Source organism: Dama dama, chromosome 11 (genome assembly GCF_033118175.1).
Source record: "Dama dama isolate Ldn47 chromosome 11, ASM3311817v1, whole genome shotgun sequence".
NCBI classification, from domain to species: domain Eukaryota; kingdom Metazoa; phylum Chordata; class Mammalia; order Artiodactyla; family Cervidae; genus Dama; species Dama dama.
This window is the reverse complement of record NC_083691.1, coordinates 62507995-62517115: the sequence shown is the minus strand read 5'-3', so window position 1 is coordinate 62517115 and position 9121 is coordinate 62507995.

The window sequence follows — 9121 nt, the reverse complement described above, 5'->3', positions numbered from 1 at the left end:
ACTTTAGAGAGACAGCATTAACATCCTGCAAAGTAGGACGACCACTGAGGGACTGAGGAGTGATGAAAGCATATAGAAATGGGTCATGAATCAGGAAAGGCTTCCAGAATGAGGGAAAAGAAAACAGAGGAAAAGAGGGGGAATGCAGAACTGAAAAACAGAGGATCCAGTAAGTGGAGCAAAGTAGTAAAGAAAAGAAAAAACATTTGCCATTAAGTCTGTAGAAATATTTACAGTTGGTTTCCAGTTTCCTCATATTTTCTATCTAGCCAAACAGCAATAAAGGTGTGTGGTTATATAATATATCATAACATATATATTAAATTACTTGGAATAAGATTTCTGATTTGATAACACTTGGTATAAAAATAACAATTATTACTCTTCATTTGTCTAGCTTTGAGAGTGTACACAGCACAGTATAATAAGTAAAATTTATCAAAGAGGGGACAAAATTGGTGCCCCAAGGGCTTTGCTAAATAGAGGCTCAAGTGGAAACTGTGTGACACTGAAAGCCAGGGCACTGCATTTGCCATACATAAAGAATCGTCTTCTCTCTCCAGCTGCTGTTGAAGATGGGGAGGTCTACTTTAAGTGGAATTTTTCTTTTATGGGAATACATAGAGATTTACATGTTTGTCTTTTAGAAAGATGTTAACTGGGGTCTTTTTCTAACGTTACGTACCCAACATTATTACATGTAAAAAATCCTAAAACACAAAAACTGTCTTTTGTGTAGTAGGCAATATTCAATCATGATCCACGGAGACTCAAAATCAGGAACAAAGTGGGGATGGGCAACTTTCTCCTTGGGCACCCAGGAACACAAGTTTGGGGCTCCATAACAATTAAATGCATTAGTTACAGTGTATCCATCTGTGCTAATAAATATAGACACAAAAATGCCCTGGTTAGGCATCATGGCTCTGATATCCAGAAGATAACAGAGAGACAGCAACTGAGCTCAAATCAGAGCACAGGCTCTCAATCACAGATAGTGAACTTTTATACTGAAAATGAGTTTAATAAACTTGGTTTCATACTTTCCTAGCTCCAGTGATTTAGCAGTAGCAAATGAGAATTACAAAGAGAAGGCAGAGAGCTGGACGGCAAGGGAAAAGATTGAATCTCTGAAAACTGTGGCCAGGACGTGATGAGGGCAAGAACAGACAGACCTACAACTTAGTGGTTCCTGAGGACATCCATATTTGCATCGGGTTGTAACCCAGAGCAGAGTAACAAACTCTGTAACCCAGAGTTTGTGCTTGTTTCGGCTGCTATATTTTATATGTTATTCATAGTAAAATAATTATATTTTAATTAAAAAAGAATGTTGATACTGCAAAAACAAACACTGAATCAACTACTCCAATTGAAAGAAAAAATATAATTGGAAAAAATAGAAAACTCATGATGAAGGATAAAGCAATAACTGGACTAATGCCTAAATAGCCACTATTAATCATTATGAAAATTTAAGGCATATGTAAAAGAAAAATTCTTAAATTGAGACATAACACAAAACACTAATGATCAATCAGGGGGAAAAATCAGGTTATTTCAAATAATTTATGAGAGGGACATAGTTAGAGAGAAAGTAAACTAAAGTCATGTTAAAGTTAAACATTGGTTTAACATTGAGTAAGTATTTATTGACCCACTTTTATGTCTCAGAACCTACACTAGCTGCTAGCTGTGCTGTGCTCAATCTTATCCAACTCTGTGACTGCATGGACTGCAGCCCACAGGCTTCTCTGTCTATGTGATTTCCCAGGTAGGAATACTGGAGTGGGTGCTTTTTCCTATGCCAGGGGATCTTGCTAACCCAGGGATCAAACCTGCATCTCCTACTTTGGCAGGCAAATTTTTTACCACTGCTCCACCTGGGAAGCACTTTACTAGCTGCTACTTCAGTTCAGTTCAGTTGCTCAGTCATGTCCGACTCTTTGTGGCCCCATGGATTGAAGCACACCAGGCTTCCCTGTCCATCACCAACTCCTGGAGCTTGCTCAAACTCATGTCCATTGAGTTGGTGATGCCATCCAACCATCTCATCCTCTGCCGTCCCCTTCTCCTCCTGCCTTCAATCTTTCCAAGAATCAGGGTCTTTTCCAATGAGTCAGTTCTTTGCATCAGGTGGCCAAAGTATTGGAATTTCAGCTTCAGCATCAGTCCTTCCAATGAGTATTCAGGACTGATTTTCTTTAGGATGGACTGGTTGGATCTCTGTGCAGTCCAAGGGACTCTCAAGAGTCTTCTCTGACACCACAGTTCAAAAGTATCAATTCTTCAGCATTCAACTTTCTTTATAGTCTGACTCTCACATCCATACATGACTACTGGAAAAACCATAGCTTTGACTAGATGGACCTTTGTGGGCAAAGTAATGTATCTGGTTTTTAATATGCTGTCTAGGCTGGTCATAGCTTTTCTTCCAAGGAGTGAGCATCTTTTAATTTCATGGCTGCAGTGAACATCTGCAGCAACTTTTGAGCCCCCCAAAATAACGTCTGTTACTTATTTCCCCATCTATTTGCCATGAAGTAATGGGACCAGATGCCATGATCTTAGTTTTCTGAATATTGAGTTTTAAGCCAACTTTTTCACTCTCCTCTTTCATTTTCATCAAGAGGCTCTTTAGTTCTTCTTCAGTTTCTGCCATACTAGCTGCTAAGGCTTTAGCAAAAAAAAAAAAAAGGGGGGGGGCAAGCTAACTTATCTGTAAATTACAATCCAGCATATAAACAGAAAATAAATATGGGTACAAATATATAATATAATTTCTGGTTGTGATCCATGCAACAAAGAATAAACAGGGTAAGAGGGTCAGGGGATGGTCAACGGGAGGGATTGCTACTACTTCAGATATGGTGTTCTTGGAAAAAGATGAAAGAGTCTTGGAGCTCAGTCAGTAAAGAGTTTGCCTGCAATGCAGGGGATGCAGATTCAATTGATGGGTCAGGAAGATCCCCTCAAGAAGGAAATGGCAACCCACTTCAGTATTCTTGCCTGCCTGGAGAATCCCACAGACAGAGGAGCCTGGCAGGCCCCAGTCCATGGGGTTGCAAGAGTCAGACATGACCTGAAAACAATAAGATCATTTAGAGGAACAGCCTTCCAGGAAAATGCTAGGTGAATGCAAAGGCCCTCGTGCAGCATTGGCTTTGGTATATTTGAGAAACAGTAAGAAACAGGAAGCCTTTCCCTGATGGCTCAGCATTAAAGAATCAGCCTGCTATGCAGGAGACATGAGTCAGATCCCTGCATTGGGAAGCTCCCTGAAGAAAGAAATGACAAGTCACTCTAGTATTCTTGCCTGGGAAATCCTATGCACAGAGGAACCTGGCAGGTGACAGTCCAGGGGGTTACAAAAGAATCAGACACAACTTAGCAACTAAACCACTACCTCAAGGAACAGGAGCGAGAAAAGGTAGATGAATCTGAAGACACAGGCAGTATTCTAGAGGAACAGAAGCTAGTGTTGTGCTGGATGTGGAATCAAAGAATTTAGGAGCCCCCCACCCACTCTCTCCCTAATACTCTGACTTTGAGACACTTGGGTAAATGGTAGAGTCAATTACTGTGATGGGCAAGCTGGAAAAGATGCAAATGTGTGAGGGAGTTGAGAGTAAAGAGGCAATAGGAGTTAGCAGATGATCCTGCTGGAGATCTGGAGAGTTTAGACTGAAGATCAAAGATTAGGATCCATCAGAATACAGATGGTACAAAGCTAGGGGATTGACTAAGGGCGCCCAGGCAGTGGGAGTAGACACAGAAGACAGGAGGTCCAAAGACTGGCTCCATGCTTGCATTTATAAATGGGCCAGAAGGAGTACACAGAGGAGTAAGGGCTTGAACTCTTGGACTCTTTCTTGGACAAGAAAGCCACAGAGGGTGGAGTCCTGAAAGTGGGGGAAAAAAAAAGAGGAAAATCTCAAGGGTGAGTATGTAATTGAGTAACCTACTAAGAGGTCAGATAAATCAGATGAACACTGAGAACTCACCATTAGATATGATGATCAGTGGATCGTTCACAACCTAGGTGAACTTATAGATTTACATACAATTTAAATTCTTGACAATGATAGAGAAATGCACAAAGTTAAAGCAAACTCCCTGGTGGCTCAGGTGTTAAAGAATCAGTTTGCAAGGCAGGAGACTCGGGTTCTATCCCTGAGTTGGGAAGATCCCCTGGAAAAGGGAATGGCAACCCCCTTCAGTATACTTGCCTGGAGAATTTCATGGACAGAGAAGCCTGGCTGGCTACAGTCCAGGGGTTCACAAGAGTCAGACAGGACTGAGTGACTAACACTTTCACTACTACTTTTTTCCCAAAGCAAACTCCTGATATAATAATATGCCAGAGAGGGATCAATTCTTCTACCCCAGCCTCCCTGGCCCCCACCCCTGCCTGGGGACCCCTGTTTCTGAAGGAGCCATATCTTTTGATAGAGTCGGGCACAGAGCAACAGGATGGAGCCATTCATTTTTTTTTAATTTATTTTTTTATTGAAGGATAATTGCTTTACAGAATTTTGTTGTTTTCTATCAAACCTCAACATGAATCAGCCATAAGTAAACATATATCCCCTCCCATTTGAACCTCCCTTCCATCTCCCTCCCCATCCCACCCCTTTAGGTTGATACAGAGCCCCTGTTTGACTTTCATGAGCCATCCAGCAAATTCCTGTTGGCTATCTATTTTACATATGGTAACGTAAGTTTCCATGTTACTTTTTCCTTACATCTCACCATCTCCTCCCCTCTCCCCATGTCCATAAGTGTGTTCTCTATGTCTGTTTCTCCACTGCTGCCCTGTAAATAAGTTCTTCAGAACCATTTTTCTAGATTCCGTATATGTGTGTTATAATACAATAATTATCTTTCTCTTTCTGACTCACTTCATTGTGTATAATAGGTTCTAGGTTCATCCACATCATCAGAATTGACTCAAACGCATTCCTTTTTATGGCTGAATAATATTCCATTCTGTATATGTACCACAACTTCTTTATCCATTCATCTATCAATGGATATCTAGGTTGCTTCCATGTTCTAGCTACTGTAAATAGTGCTGCAATGAACAATGGGATAGATATGTCTTTTTCAACCCTGATTTCCTCAGGGTATATGCCTAGGAGTGGGATTTCTGGGTCATATGGTAGTTTTATTCCTAGTTTTTTTTAAGGAATCTCCATACTGTCTCCCATAGTGTCTGTATCAGTTTACATGTCCACCAACAGAACATGAGCATTCCCTTTTCTCCACATCCTCTCCAGCATTTATTGTTTGTAGACTTTTTGATGATGGCCATTCTGACCAGTATGAGGTGATAGCTCATTGTGGTTTTGGTTTGCATTTCTCTAATAATGAGAGATATTGAGCACATTTTCATGTGTTTGTTAGCCATCAGTATGTCTTCTTTGGAGAAATGTCTGTTTAAGTCTTTTCCCCACATTTTGAATGGGTTGTTTGTTTTTCTGGCATTGAGTTCTATGAGCTACTTGTATATTTTGAAAATTGATCCTTTGTCAGTTGTTTCATTTGCTATTATTTTCTCCCATTCTGAGGGTTGTCTTTTCACCTTGTTTATAGTTTCTTTAGCTATGCAAAAGCTTTTAAGTTTAATCAGGTCCCACTTGTTTACTTTCGTTTTTATTTTGGTTACTCTAGGAGGTGGGTCATAGAGGATCATGCTTTGATTTATGTCATCGAGTGTTCTGCCTATGTTTTCCTCTAAGAGTTTTATAGTTTCTGGTCTTACATTTAGGTCTTTAATCCTTTTGAGTTTATCTTGCATATGGTTTTAGAAAGTGTTCTACTTTAATTCTTTTACATGTAGCTGTCCAGTTTCCCAGCACCATTTATTGAAGAGGCTGTCTTTGCCACATTGTATATTCTTGCCTCCTTTGTCAAAAATAAGGTACCCATAGGTGCATGGGTTTATTTCTGGGCTTTTTATCTTATTCCATTGGTCTATATTTCTGTTTTTGTGCTAGTATCATACTGTCTTGATGACTGTAGCTTTGTAGTATAATCTGAAGTCAGGAAAGTTGATTCCTCCATTCTTCTTTCTCAAGACTGCTTTGGCTATTCAGGGTCTTTTGTGTTTCCATATGAATTGTGAAATTTTTTTTTTCTAGTTCTGTGAAAAATGCCATTGATAATTTGATACAGATTGCATTGAATCAGCAGATTGCATTTGATAATATAATCATTTTCACAAATTTGATTCTTCCTACCCAGGAACATGGAATATCTCTCCATCTGTTTATGTCATCTTTGATTTCTTTCATCAGTGTCTTATAATTTTCTGTGTACAGTTTTTTGTCTCCTTAGGTAAGTTTATTCCTGGATATTTAATTACTTTGTTGCAATGGTGGATGGGGTTGATTCCTTAATTTCTCTTTCTGATTTTTCATTGTTAGTATATAGAAATGCAAGTGATTTCTGTGTATTGATTTTGTATCCTGAAACCTTGCTAAATTCACTGATTAGCTCTAGTAATTTTCTGATACTATCTTTAGGGTTTTCTATGTACAGTATCATTTCATCTGCAAACAGTGAGAGCTTTACTTCTTCTTTTTTGATCTGGATTCCTTTTATTTCTTTTTCTTCTCTGATTGCTGTAGCTAGGACTTCCAGAACTATGTTGAATAATAGTGGCAAAAATGGACACCCTTGTCTTGTTCCTGATCTTAGGGGGAATGCTTTCAATTTTTCACAATTGAGAATAATGTTTGCTGTAGGCTTACCATATATGGCCTTTACCATGTTGAGGTAAGTTCCTTCTATGCCCATTTTTTGAAGAGTTTTAATCATAAATGAGTGCTGAATTTTGTCAAAGGCTTTTTCTGCATCTACTGAGATGATGATATATTTTTTTATCTTTCAATTTGTTAATATGGTGTATCACATTGATTGATTTGTGTCTATTGAAGAATCCTTGCATTCCTGGAATAAAACCAACTTGATAATGGTGTATAAGCTTTTGGATGTGTTGCTGAATTCTGTTTGATAAAATTTTCTTGAGGGTTTTGCATCTATGTTCATCAGTGATATTGGTCTGTAGTTTGCTTTTTTTGCATTGTCTTTGGCTTTGGTATGAGGGTGATGGTGGCCTTGTAGAATGAGTTTGGAGTGTTCCTTTCTCTGCAATTTTAGAGTAATCTTGAGAAAGAAGAATGGAACTGGAGGAATCAACCTGCCTGACTTCAGACTATACTACAAAGCCACAGTCATCAAGACAGTATGGTACTAGCACAAAGACAGAAATATAGATCAATGGAACAGAATAGAAAGCTCAGAGATAAATCCACGCACCTATGGACATCTTATCTTTGACAAAGGAGGCAAGGATATACAATGGAAAAAAGACAACCTCTTTAACAAGTGGTGCTGGGAAAACTGGTCAACCACTTGTAAAAGAATGAAACTAGAACACTGTCTAACACCATACACACACACACACACACAAAAAAAAAAAAAAACCTCAAAGTGGATTAAAGATCTAAATGTAAGACCAGAAACTATAAAACTCCTAGAAGAAAACAGGCAAAACACTCTCCGACATGAACCATAGCAGGATCCTCTATGACCCACCTCCCAGATTATTGGAAATAAAAGCAAAAATAAACAAATGGGACCTAATGAAACTTAAAAGCTTTTGCACAACAAAGGAAACTATAAGCAAGGTGAAAAGACAGCCCTCAGATTGGGAGAAAATAATAGCAAACAAAGCAACAGACAAAGGATTAATCTCAAAAATATACAAGCAACTCCTGCAGCTCAATTCCAGAAAAATAAATGACCCAATCAAAAAATGGGCCAAAGAACTAAACAGACATTTCTCTAAAGAAGACATACAGATGGCTAACAAACACATGGAAAGATGCTCAACACCACTCATTATTAGAGAAATGCAAATCAAAACCACAATGAAGTACCATTACACGCCAGTCAGGATGGCTGCTATCCAAATGTCTACAAGCAATGAATGCTCGAGAGGGTGTGGAGAAAAGGGAACCCTCTTACACTCTTGGTGGGAATGCAAACTAGTACAGCCGCTATGGAGAACAGTGTGGAGATTCCTTAAAAAACTGGAAATAGAACTGCCATATGACCCAGCAATACCACTTCTGGGCATACACACTGAGGAAACCAGATCTGAAAGAGACATGTGCACCCTAATGTTCATCACAGCACTGTTTATAATAGCTAGGACATGGAAACAACCTAGATGCCTATCAGCAGACGAATGGATAAGGAAGCTGTGGTACACATACACCATGGAATATTACTCAGCTGTTAAAAAGAATTCATTTGAATCAGTTCTAATGAGATGGATGAAACTGGAGCCCATTATACAGAGTGAAGTAAGCCAGAAAGATAAAGAACATTACAGCATACTAACACATATATATGGAATTTAGAAAGATGGTAATGATAACCCTATATGCAAAACATAAAAAGAGACACAGGTGTACAGAACAGACTTTTGGACTCTGTGGGAGAAGGCGAGGGTGGGATGTTTTGAGAGAACAGCATAGAAACATGTATATTATCTATGGTGAAACAGATCACCAGCCCAGGTTGGATGCATGAGACAAGTGCTCGGGGCTGGTGCACTGGGAAGACCCAGAGGGATCGGGTAGAGAGGGAGGTGGGAGTGGGGATCGGGATGGTGAATACATGTAAATCCATGGCTGATTTATGTCAGTGTATGACAAAAACCACTACAATATTGTAAAGTAGTTAGCCTCCAGCTAATAAAAATAAATTAAAAAAAAAAGAATTTTTAGAAGGATAAGCATTAGTTCTTCTCTAAATGTTTAATAGAATTCTCCTGTGAAATCATCTGGTTCTGGGCTATTGTGTTTTGGGAGATTTTTGATTACAGCTTCAATTTCAGTGCTTGTAATTGGGTTGGTCATAATTTCTATTTCTTCCTGGTTCAGTCTTGGAAGATTGAACTTTTCTAAGAATCTGTCCTTTTCTTCCAGGTTATCCATTTTATTGCCATATAGTTGTTCATAGTATTCTCTTATAATCCTTTGTATTTCTGCATTGTCTAATGTAACCTCTCCTTTTTCATTTCTAATTTTTTTTACATGCGATTTTG